At 41.7% G+C, this 12,545-nt stretch overlaps 1 long non-coding RNA gene across 1 annotated transcript in view; it reads right to left on the bottom strand.

Moving 5' to 3' along the window:
* Window positions 1-863: 863 nt before the first annotated feature.
* LOC147355032 (uncharacterized) overlaps window positions 864-12,545 on the bottom strand; it is a 141,393-nt gene continuing 129,711 nt past the window's right edge. The window contains exon 3 of the long non-coding RNA XR_015144170.1: window positions 864-1,036. This is a non-coding gene — a long non-coding RNA (uncharacterized LOC147355032). The remainder of the gene's footprint in view (window positions 1,037-12,545) is intronic.

Here is a 12,545-nt window from a genome sequence, read left to right as displayed (position 1 = left end):
AGCCACCAGGGAAGCCCCCTTTGAAGATATAGATGTTACATATTAAATGGGAGCCACAGCTGCTGCATAAAGCCCAATTCCTGGAATTATGCAATACAGTTGCTCTGGTGGTGGCCTATGCTATGGAGAGAAACAGAAGTGGCACTTAAAAAGAAGGGCAAGAAAATAAGTAAAATCAGAGAGGTTCATTAATAGACGGGGGAAAATAAAGTGCTATGAATCAAGGGACATAACAAATCTCTATCCTTGAACATTTTAAAGAAAGCTTTATTAATCATATTTATTGCAGATTTTTTTTTTCTAACTTTGCCCTTTATTTTATCGTTTTACAAGGCATCTGACATTCAGAGGTTTTTTCCTGTCATTTTAGCAATTGATCTTTTCCTTCCTTATTTCTGCTAGTGATGGATTAAAGAGGCCACTCCTACTGAGAGATGGTGTCTCCTCTTTCTGCTTCCCTTGAATCTGGGCTGGCCTTATGATTTACTCTGACATGCAGTGTACAGAATACAGGGAATGATACTATATAACTTTCAACATTGGGCCATTAGAGATTTGCAATTTCCATATAAAATAAATAAGCTACAAGGATATAATGTACAACACAGGGAGGATAGCCAATATTTTATAAAAACAACAAATGGAATATAACCTTTAAAAAATGTGAATACTGTATTGTACCCCTGAAACTTACATTGTACAGCAATGATACCTCAATAAAAATAAAAAATAAAGAGATCTGCAATGCTCATCTTCATTGGTTCCTTGGAACCCAGCTGCCACCATGTTGTGGGGTGCCCCAGCCACATGGAAAAGCCCCACTGGGGAGAACGGAGTCACTCCAGTTCACAGCCTCAGCTGACCTCCCGGCTAGCAGCCATCACCAACTGCAAGCCGTAAGAAAGAGACGCTTGGGAAGTGCTGGCACTGTGGAGCCTCCAGATTTCCTCAGGCTTAGTCAACACCACTTGGAGTGTTAGCATTCCTCAGCTGATCCCAATCAACTCGGAGACTCTCGGGTAGATTGTTTTAAGGCCTGTTTGTTAAGGAGCAATAGATAACTGAAATACTTTATCGCTTTGATACTGAGAAAATCCAGATATCAATGAAACGTCTTATCTATATTCTATTTTTCAAAAGTCACACAGGGTTTTAGCTTAGACAGTATGTTTTCAGTCAGCCCATTGACTCAGCTCCATTTGTTAGATAATCCATTTGATAGTTTATCCACTCATTTTTTTGTAATGCTTTTTTCTAAGATATTGAAAGAAGTTTTAGTCTCTTTTTTAAACACAACTTAAATATGTTTAACATATATCTGTTTTATGAAATGGAGGGAGGCAGAGCTTGTCTGCTGCAAAGACGACCCCTATTCCCACTATTACTTTTCGCACACATTTTTCTCTATATTTTTATATAAGTGCTATCACTCAATATATCTCACGTTATAGATCAAGAATACCACATACATGGTAGAGTTTATTCACTGTGCACAAGTACCCTACTGAGAAAGTAAACGGGCACTAAAGCAGGCTGCCCCACCCCAGAGGAAGAGGTGTCTTTTGCTAACAGAGATCCTACCACTTTATCAAGCCCTGTGTTCTTTTTGTTTGTTGTACTGAAATAAGTAAAGTGTTTATTAAGAGGAAAAAGGGTACGTGTAGTTCAAAGAAAGAGTGGGTTCAGAGAAAGAGTGGGTTCAAGCCCTGTGTGCTTGGGTCTGTTTTCGCTCAATGGGGGAGCCGTTTTCCGCTTTGACTCTGCTGAGGACCTGCCTGGACTGTTAATTTTAAATTTTATTTATTTAGTTAGGCTGCACTGAGTCTTCACTGCTGCACAAGGACTTCTCTTGCGGCAAGTGGGTTCTTCTCTTGGTTGCCGTGTGGGGCTTCTCACTGCAGTGGCTCCTTCTGTTGTGGAGCACAGGCTCTGGCTTGAGCAGGCTTCGTGAGTTGTGTTGCACAGGTTTAGTTGCCCTGTGGCGATTGGGATCTTCCCAGACCAGAGACTGAACCCGTGTCCCCTGCCTTGGCAGATGGATTCCTAACCTTTCGGCCACCCAGGAAGTCCCGCTCGCTCTATTTCGCTTAACACAAACCCCTGTGACAAACATCTGAGAGACATTTTGAAGAAGGCAACCACTAGATTTGGGCACAAACGGATACAGTCGTCCCTCCTCCTCTGCAGTTGCCATGGTTCCAGTCACCTGCAGTCAACCTCAGTCCAAAAACATTAAGTGGAAAATTCCAGAAATAAACAACTCATAAATTTTAAATGGTGGGCCATTTTGAGTATTGTGATGAAAATGTGCACCTTCCCTTCCGCTCTGTCCTGTGGGGACGTGAATCATCGCTTTGTCCAGATGATCCTTCCCATTCGTCACTTAGTAGCCGTCTCAGTTATCAGATCAACAGTGCTTGTGTGCAACTCACCCTTATTTTACTTAATAATGGCCTCAAAGCATAAAAGCGGTGATGCAAGCAAAGTTGAATATGCCAAAGAGAAGCCTAAAAGTGCTTCCTGTAAGTGAAGAGGTGACGGGAAAAAAATCAAATGCTGAGGTTGCTAAGGTCTATAGTCAGAATGAATCTTCTGTGAAAACGTGAAGGAAGAAAACATTTGCACTAGTTTTGCTTTCACACCTCAAACTGCAAATGTTGTTTCTACAGCGCATGATAAGTGCTTAGTTAAGACGGAAAAGACATTAAATTTGTACAATATTTTGAGAGAAGAGAGACCATATTCACATAACTCTTATTACCATATATTTTTATAACCACAGTTCTATGTTATTATCGGTTATTGTTGTTAATCTCTTACTGTGCTTAACTTAATGAACTTTATCATAGATATGTGTGTTATAGTATTTGGTAATATCTGTGGTTTCAGACATCCACTGGGGGCCTTGGTATGTATTCCCACAGATAAGGGGGGATAACTGTATATAACCAATATGGGAGGGTGAAGAGACAAAAGTGCTACCAGTGTCACCAAAAGGGAGGAAGGAGGAACTCTGTACTGGTGTAGATTAGAGTTCCCCCTGCAAATTTCTGTTCACCCAGAATGTGACCTGATTTGGGGAAAGTATCTTAAGAGGAGGTGGGCCCTAAATCCAAAGACAGGTGTCCTTCTGAGAAGAGGGGAAGACACCCAGATGCACAGAACAGCATGTGAAGATGAGGACATGGGCTGGGGCGTCCACAAGCTGAGGAGCTGCACGGATGGCAGGCAGTCCTCAGAAGTGAGCACAGACAGATGGAACAGTCTCCCTCAGAACCTCCAGAAAAAGCCATCCCTGACAGCACCTTGATTTCAGATGTCTGGCCTCCAGAGCTGTGAGAGAATAAATGTATACTGTTTTAAGCCACTGAGCTAGGAGTGGTTTCCTATGGCAGCCCTAGAAATTTATATGAGTAGCTATAACCTACTGTTTATTTACAACTTACTGTGGTAAAGAATCCGCCTGCCCGTGCAGGAGACCTAAGAGACGCAGGTTTGATCCCTGGGTCAGGAAGATCCCCTGGAGAAGAGATTGGCACCCCCCTCCAGTATTCTTCCTGGAGAATCCCATGGACAGAGGAGCCGGGTGGGCTGCAGTCCATGGGGTCTCAAAGAGTTGGAGACGACTGAAGCGACTCAGCACACACATGCCAGGTAAAGTTGGATCACAGGAAGTTGTCAACATCTGACCGTTCAACATAGTAGGTTATATATCTAGTTCACTTAATTTTCTCTGACACACATACACACTTCCTTAAATATGTTTGCAACAACCATTTAAAGTATCATTATCCATATTTTACAGATGAGGAAATTGGGGTTCAGAGACGCTAAGTAATTCACTCATGATCTTACAGAAAATAAATCACAGAAGTGGAAAATAAAACTCCAAATTGTCAGACCCTAATGTCTCAGTGGTAAAGAACCTACCTGCAAATGCAGGAGATGCAGCCTGGGTCCGTGGGTGGGGAAGATCCCCTGGAGAACAAAATGGCAACCCACTCCAGTATTCTTGCCTGGAGAATCTCATGAACAGAGGAGCCTGGTGGGCTAAGTCCATGGGGTTGCAAAAGAGTCAGACGCAACTTAGCAACTAAACAACAAAAATCCATGTAGTCTAATTCAGTGCTTCTCAAATGTCAATGTATAGGAAAATTACCTAAGTATTACCTAAAAATGTATTGATCATAATTCAGTAGGTCTGGGGTGGGGCCTGAAAGTCTGCATTTGTAGGAAGCTCCCTAATAATATGTTAGCTCTGCTCACAATTGGATCACAGTAAGTACTGAGAGCAAGCATCCTGCCTTCCTTGACACTAGATACTTGATGATATAATTTCTTTTGGAGCAATTATTATGAGTTCCTGTCAAATCCAGGTGGAGTTATAATACAGATGGTTGAAAATATGGGGCTGGACTATTTTGGAGAAATGAGTGTTGGAGGCATAGCTTTTGAGTCATTTGCAAAGGTCAGTAGTGGAAACGTGACTGGAGGAGCTGAAAGGCTGTTCTGTTTAAATTTTTTTCCATAGGTCATACTTTTTTGAAGGAACTGATAAAAAAGAAAGGAAAAACCTAGGTATTCTCTGCATAATAATTTAAGGATATTTTCTACTCATAATGGAGAAGGCAATGGCACCCCACTCCAGTACTCTTGCCTGGAAAATCCCATGGATGGAGGAGCCTGGAAGGCTGCAGTCCATGGAGTCGCTGAGGGTCGGACATGACTGAGCGACTTCACTTTCACTTTTCGCTTTCATGCATTGGAGAAGGAAATGGCAACCCACTCCAGTGTTCTTGCCTGGAGAATCCCAGGGACGGGGGAGCCTGGTGGGCTGCCGTCTATGGGGTCGCACAGAGTTGGACACAACTGAAGCGACTTAGCAGCAGCAGCAGCAGCTACTCATAATATATATTCTCAAAGTAGCACTTTAAAATGTCCTAACTGGATAGATTTAAGTGCTATAGATTAATATTGCCTCTTCAGGCCTTCCCAGGTGGCACTTGTGGTAAAGAATCCACGTGCCAACACAGAGGACACGAGACAGCTATTCAATCCCTGTGTCTGGAAGATAACTGTGGAGGAAGAAGTGGCAACCTGCTCCAGTATTCTCGCCTGGAAAACCCCATGGACTGGCGGGCTACAGTCCATGGAGTTACGAAGAGTGAGACATGACTGATCACACATGAATCCATAATGACCCACAGGCCTAATTAACGAAATTCTTAGGATCAGAAGTTTAAGTGAATGCTTAACTTACTTCTTTCACAGTAGAGTTTTGGTTTAGTGGAGCAACTAAAGGAACTGGGAAAAGGTTAAGAGTACTCACATTTTCTATGGCCATGAAGGAATCTGAGCTCAAAAGTGTCCAGATACCTGAGATGTCTCTAATATACAGCAGCCACACCACAGACCAAGAAATAAGAAAGTGGAGGGAGAAATATCTTTAAATTTTTTAAGAATTTTTTTTCTTGAACACTTGCAGAAAATTCTGGGATTAGCCTGTCTTTGTGAGTCAGTAATGAAATTCACATTAGACTCAGATCTGCTATAAAGGATTTACTTCATTTGCAATATTTTAAGGGCTAATTTGTAACATCTGCCTAAGTAAACAGAACTTACTTGGAAAGTAGAGAAGCAAAACCATGTGTCTGAAAAACTGAATACAAGTACTTGATAGATTAACTAAAATCAATCCCAGATGGACATGTGGCCCGGCAGAATCTTGGGAGTTTTCTTGCACACTATTTGACAAAGGTCACACTATTAAAGTCAAGTAGAATCTTTAAGGACAAGGAATCCCTAGCATTGAATATATGAATAAGAAAATAATGGATGGTTTCCATTGCATTGCTGGCTGAAGATTTGTAGAGACATTTTCTCTGAGTCTTGTGGCTAAGAGGTTAGTTGGAAGAAACTAGCCATAGTACCCCAGATTTTGGCTGACTTAGAATATTGTTACTATAAATTGTCATTTGTGAGTAGTTGTTTCCTAGCGATTTCATACAAGTGTCAAATATTTGAGATCTTTCTCAGATCCTAAAACCTATAACCACCCATTATGACTTGATACAATTATTTACCTTTAAGTAATGCATATTTACAACCATAGTTATTGTTTTATAGAATACATATGTATATTCTTTTCATTAACTCAGAAGGGGAAACAGATCTGGGGGAACCAAAATGAGAATGATTTCTTCATAACATATTCTAGGGAAATCCTTCAAGGTGATTTAATAGTTCAATTGAAAGGGATCTTGATAGTGGCTAATTAAGACTGCTCAAAGAGTGAAATTCACTTATCTCTATCTTAGTGTGCTGTGTTGTAATATTCAATAATAAAACAAGCTATTGTAGAGAACTGTGATCTATTCAGTAAACAGATTTGAATGCTTAAGTCAGTGATTCTTCTACACGTGTAAGGTAAAGCAAGATGCCCAGACTGAAACGAAGATAATCAGAAAAGTATGTGGGAAGTTACAAAACTGATATTCTGCCTCTAAAAGAGAGATGATAGGTTACTATTTCTTTAATAGGGAAGAGCAAGTCAGACTCAATATTGGATCTGTTTCTTTTAACCTCTGTATTCTATTGCTTTTGCTACAAGTTAATCACTAAAAGAAGCCTGCCCACAGGCTGAAAAAAACAGTATAGCCTACTCTGATGGGCTATATAAAGGCTCTGACACTTTCCCATTCATACAGAGATTAAAAGTTTTGAATAATATTTGTCTTGTTGGTTCATTGGAAGGACTGATGTTGAAGCTGAAACTCCAATACTTTGGCCACCTGATGCGAAGAGCTGACTCATTGGAAAAGACCCTGATGCTGGGAAAGATTGAGGGCAGGAGGAGAAGGGGACGACAGACAATGAGATGGTTGGATGGCATCACCGACTCAATGGGCATGAGTTTGGGTAAACTCTGGGAGTTGGTGATGGACAGGGAGGCCTGGCGTGCTGTGGTCCATGGGGTCACAAAAAGTCGGACACGACTGAGCAACTGAGCTGAACTGTTGGAGGTTTATAGGAACATGGTAACCAGACTTGCATGGACAGTGAGGCAACCAAAAGATTGTACCAAGAAGTTTGCAAAAAACAACCACACTCTTTCCCCTTTCAGTACAAAAGAAACCTGAATTCTCAGTTAAGTTGGTTCTTTAGGACACACTAGTCCACCATCTTCTTGGTTTGCTGACTTTCCAAAGAAAGTCACTATTCCTGCCCCAACAACTCATCTCGCAATTTACTAGCCTGTTGTGTGGCCAGTTGTATGAGCTTGAACTCAGTAACATTTCTGTATTGTCATCTCTTTTTTTTTTCTCAACTAAAATATGATCTTCTTCTGTAATTTTAAAATTCCAATAAAGGAAAAAAGTTCCAGTAAGTTTATAATGACTCTAGCAGTTGCAATTTGAAGGACTAGAGCAAGAGTTTTACTACAGGATGGCTTATCTAGAAATTACAATGATTTATTGACTATCCCAAACTCATAACACATTTCACAATAAAGTTTCTTTTTGTTATAAGGACCATGCTAAGCATAAGCACAGTCTCTTGATAAAAACTTTCTGATGATTGTTTTAAAATCTATTACACCCTTAAAATTGAGTAAGCATAAAGTATTCTGCACTAAGACATTTTCTTGGCTTTCTATGAAGAACAAAGCCAAGAAAATGTCTTAGTGTAGAATGAAAAATCAAATTAGTCTCCACTTTGGCTAAATACTTCACCATTTGTGGTTGGAAGATGCCAAACATCATTTTAGTTCTTTTCATTTAGGGATTAAAAGATAAATTGACCCTCTGTGAATGCACTTATTGTACACAGTATGGTCTTATTTCAATCTTTCAAGTTGACATGCTAACTAGGAGGACAAGATGATGACCAAGACCCTGAGAAATGGTCTTGATTCGAGTCTTCACCCCCACTTTATCCCACCCGTTCACTCCTCCACTCCGCTATGCTGAGTTAGCACTGTGCATTGTGCATACCATGCTGAACAGAATCACACGCCAGATGGCTGTGCCTCACACCGGAATACAAGCTAGGATAAGAACTGCACAGTGGCAGAAACAGAGATGTATGGTTCAAATGCTTCAAGAAAGGACTCACTGCAGTTAGCTCTCTCAGGATCTGATCTCAGCATTTAGGTCAAGGTCACCTTTTACTTCAGGAAGATTCCGGTTACTGACTGAGCAAAACAGAGTGACTGCGCCCTCTCCTTGGTCAACACCTACCTTACCACCATACTGCTGCTGCTAAGTCGCTTCAGTCCTGTCCGACTCTGTGCGACCCCATAGACGGAAGCCCACTAGGCTCCTCTGTCCCTGGGATTCTCGAGGCAAGAACACTGGAGTGGGTTGCCACTGCCTTCTCCAATGCATGAAAGTGAAAAGTGAAAGTGAAGTCGCTCAGTCGTGCCCGACTCTCAGCGACTCCATGGACTGCAGCCTACCAGGCTCCTCCGTCCATGGGATTTTCCAGGCAGGAGTGCTGGAGTGGGGTGCCATTGACCATACTAGGAGGTGCTAAAAGGGAGTGTAACCATTCTCAGGACCCCTGTCAGAGGTAATCTTGCTCTGGAGTTCAGACCTCCCACTGGGCCGGCAGATTTGTCACATCTGTATTGCGGTTTGCTGTTCACCCTGCCTGATCCTGTTTACATCCCTTACCTTTCACCACTGTTGCATCTCATACATTTTTGCACTCCCCAGTCCAGCTCACATCTGTTTTCTGGAGAACCCAACCTGTGACCCTTGGTGTCAGAAGTGGGCCAAGAGAGCGGGTAGTGGGGTGTGGGAGCCAGGTCACTCACTTCTTTGCTGGTAATGAGGAATCAATTCCTGCCTGGAACAGGTGGCAGGCTAATTGTTGAGACTTTTCAAGGCAGAACTAGGCTGTGCCTGGGGAGGGAGATGCAGCAGTCTCAGAGACGATTCAGGCATTTGAAAGGTATGTGGGAGATGAGAAATACACTGACAGGGGGATTGAGTGCTTGTTTTTAAATTGAATTGAGACTCTACCCATTGATACTGAAAATCTGACAGCAATTAACCAATTGAAAACTAAATGTAAAAGCCACAGTTCTCCTTGGTAGCTTTCAAGCAGGTCTTCCTCTCATGCAGTGGGCTCACAGAAAAACAAGATCCTATGCAGGATTTGGTTTTCAGATTGGCTAAGCTTCAAAGAAGGTTGAAACTCAACCAAGGTAGTCATGACTCTGGCTGGGGAAACCTGAGTCCCTGACAGGTAAGATGAGGATGTCTAGTTGTATGCCTTGATAGATTTCACTGCTCAGGCTACTCTGAACCTTATAAACATGCAGAAGCAGCTTCCCCTACTTGAGTGTTAACTGGCCGTGGGAATAGTCTGCTGAAGGGGCAGCTGAATTTGGCACCTCAGCCAAAATCTGGCCAACTTATTCTCCCTCACCCTCACTCTATCATTATAATGACATCCATCTCTTTGGCTAAAATCACAACTTTTTGCTTTACATGTTTTGATTGTCAATATTGTTTTACAGACAGCCAAGTAATGTAGTATGATTATAGATTTTCTTTCACAATCTATTGTTTTTTCTGGAGTTACTACCTAGCTCTTTATACACAAACACACACACATCACCATGGTGAGTATGTACTGTGAAGCTTACCCCAGTCTTTCCTCAGAGCCCTACAACCATTTCCTTGAGTAACAGTATATTGGGAAAGTGGGAATAACTAGACATTGTGAGGTGCTGTTGGACACTGTATCCAAGTCAACACTGGTACCCAGAGGCCCAGCGCATCATCATACCTGCCTCCACGCCCCCACCCCGTTAGAGAGAGGGCTCAAGTACGACGTTCTGGCCAAAGTCTGGCTTACAGTGAGGGTCCATACACCTGCCAGCTGGTCATTTCTTTGGTCCCCAAGGGACAGCTTGGCAACTGGAGTAATCTCCACCTTGTGGCCCTGGTCTTTTTCACCTTTGAACAGAAGGGAGAGCCAAGAGCCAGTGGTCTGTCTGCATAGTATTCCCACTGCATCATTTTCAAATCTTCAACCTATACCTCTATTTCTACTGTTCTTCTTCTTTGTCCTCTGCGATACTAATACTTCCAGGTCCTTTTGAGCCTCGCAGAGGTGTGACTTGTTTTTCATCAGATGCTCTTCTGTAGGCACTTTATAGCTAAATCAGAAACATTTTTAATTTATGGTTTCCAAAAATTTTCTTAACTTTCTCATCTGCAACACCTCCCCTTACAATCTGTTTTATTTACATTTGCTTCTGAATTTCTGCAACTTTAAAATCCACATTTTATCAGTCTTGGAGAGAAAAGAAATTTCTAACCTTCAATATTTGAATAAGCATCCAACTTTTTTCATACGTAGAACAATTACCTTTCTCAGCTTCATTACTTTAAACTTGTATTCTTGTGCTTCATTCTACTGGATTGTTCTTGGAATCTATGCCACATAGAAGGCTAAGATATTTGTAATTAAGAAAAAGTGTTTAAAATGAAGAAACAGTAAAATACTGTTGTGTGTGTTCTATATGCATGTTTATTTTAATATATATTTCATTTTTCAATTTTTGTAATAAGCAAAAAAAGAAGTTTGAGAATTAAAATGTAACTGGAATACAGAGGTCTTCACGTTGAATAGGACCATGGAAGACAAGTAATAACAGCTAATAACAAGTAATAACATTTATTGAGAGCTTTAGTTCAGTTCAGTTCAGTTCAGTCGATCAGTTGTGTCCAACTCTTTGCGATTCCATGAATTGCAGCACGCCAGGCCTCCCTGTCCATCCCCAACTCCCGGAGTTCACTCAGACTCACGTCCATTGAGTCAGTGATGCCATCCAGCCATCTCATCCTCTGTCATCCCCTTCTCATCCTGCCCCCAATCCCTCCCAGCATCAGAGTCTTTTCCAATGAGTCAACTTTTTGCATGAGGTGGCCCAAGTACTGGCGTTTCAGCTTTAGCATCATTCCTTCCAAAGAACTCCCAGGGCTGATCTCCTTCAGAATGGACTGGTTGGATCTCCTTGCAGTCCAAGGGACTCTCAAGAATCTTCTCCAACACCACAGTTCAAAAGCATCAATTCTTCGGTGCTCAGCTTTCTTCACAGTCCAACTCTCACATCCATACATGACCACTGGAAAAACCATAGCCTTGACTAGACGGACCTTTGTTGGCAAAGTAATGTCTCTGCTTTTGAATATGCTATCTAGGTTGGTCATAACTTTCCTTCCAAGGAGTAAGCATCTTTTAATTTCACGGCTGCAGTCACCATCTGTAGTGATTTTGGAGCCCCAAAAAATAAAGTCAGACACTGTTTCCACTGTTTCCCCATCTATTTCCCATGAAGTGATGGGACCAGATGCCATGATCTTTGTTTTCTGATGCTGAGCTTTAAGCCAACTTTTTCACTCTCCACTTTCACTTTCATCAAGAGGCTTTTGAGTTCCTCTTCACTTTCTGCCATAAGGGTGGTGTCATCTGCATATCTGAGATTATTGATATTTCTCCTGGCAATCTTGATTCCAGTTTGTGCTTCTTCCAGCCCAGCATTTCTCATGATGTACTCTGCATATAAGTTAAATAAGCAGGGTGACAATAGACAGCCTTGACGTACTCCTTTTCCTATTTGGAACTAGTCTGTTGTTCCATGTCTGGTCCTAACTGTGGCTTCCTGACCTGCATATAGGCTTCTCTAGAGGCAGGTTAGGTGGTCTGGTATGCCCATCTCTTTCAGAATTTTCCACAGTTTGTTGTGATCCACACAGTCAAAGGCTTTGGCATAGTCAATAATGCAGAAATAGATGTTTTTCTCGAACTCTCTTGCTTTTTCGATGATCCAGCAGATCTCTGGTTCCTCTGCCTTTTCTAAAACCAGCTTGAACATCTGGAAGTTCACAGTTCACGTATTGCTGAAGCCTGGCTTGGAGAATTTTGAGCATTATTTTACTGGCATGTGAGATGAGTGAAATTGTGTGGTAGTTTGAGCATTCTTTGGCATTGCCTTTCTTTGGGATTGGAATGAAAACTGACCTTTTCCAGTCCTGTGGCCACTGCTGAGTTTTCCAAATTTGTTGGCAAATTGAGTGCAGCACTTTCACAGCATCATCTTTCAGGATTTGGAATAGCTCAACTGGAATTCCATCACCTCCACTAGATTTGCTCATAGTGATGCTTTCTAAGGCCCACTTGACTTCACATTCCAGGGTGTCTGGCTCTAGGTCAGTGATCACACCATCGTGATTATCTGGGTCATGAATATCTTTTTTGTACAGTTCTTCTGTGTATTCTTGCCACCTCTTCTTAATATCTTCTGCTTCTGTTAGGTCCATACCATTTCTGTCCTTTATCAAGCCCATCTTTGCATGAAATGTTCCCTTGGTATCTCTAATTTTCTTGAAGAGATCTCTAGTCTTTCCCATTCTGTTGTTTTCCTCTATTTCTTTGCATTGATCGCTGAGGAAGGCTTTCTTGTCTCTCCTTTCTATTTTTTGGAACTCTGCATTCAAATGTGTGTATATTTCCTTTTCTCCTTTGCC

The sequence above is a fragment of the Bos grunniens genome, chromosome 17 (assembly GCF_055505025.1).
Source record: "Bos grunniens cultivar Pamir isolate PY7600 chromosome 17, Bosgru_T2T1.0, whole genome shotgun sequence".
Classification (NCBI taxonomy): domain Eukaryota; kingdom Metazoa; phylum Chordata; class Mammalia; order Artiodactyla; family Bovidae; genus Bos; species Bos grunniens.
This window is presented reverse-complemented; position numbering and strand designations above follow the sequence as displayed.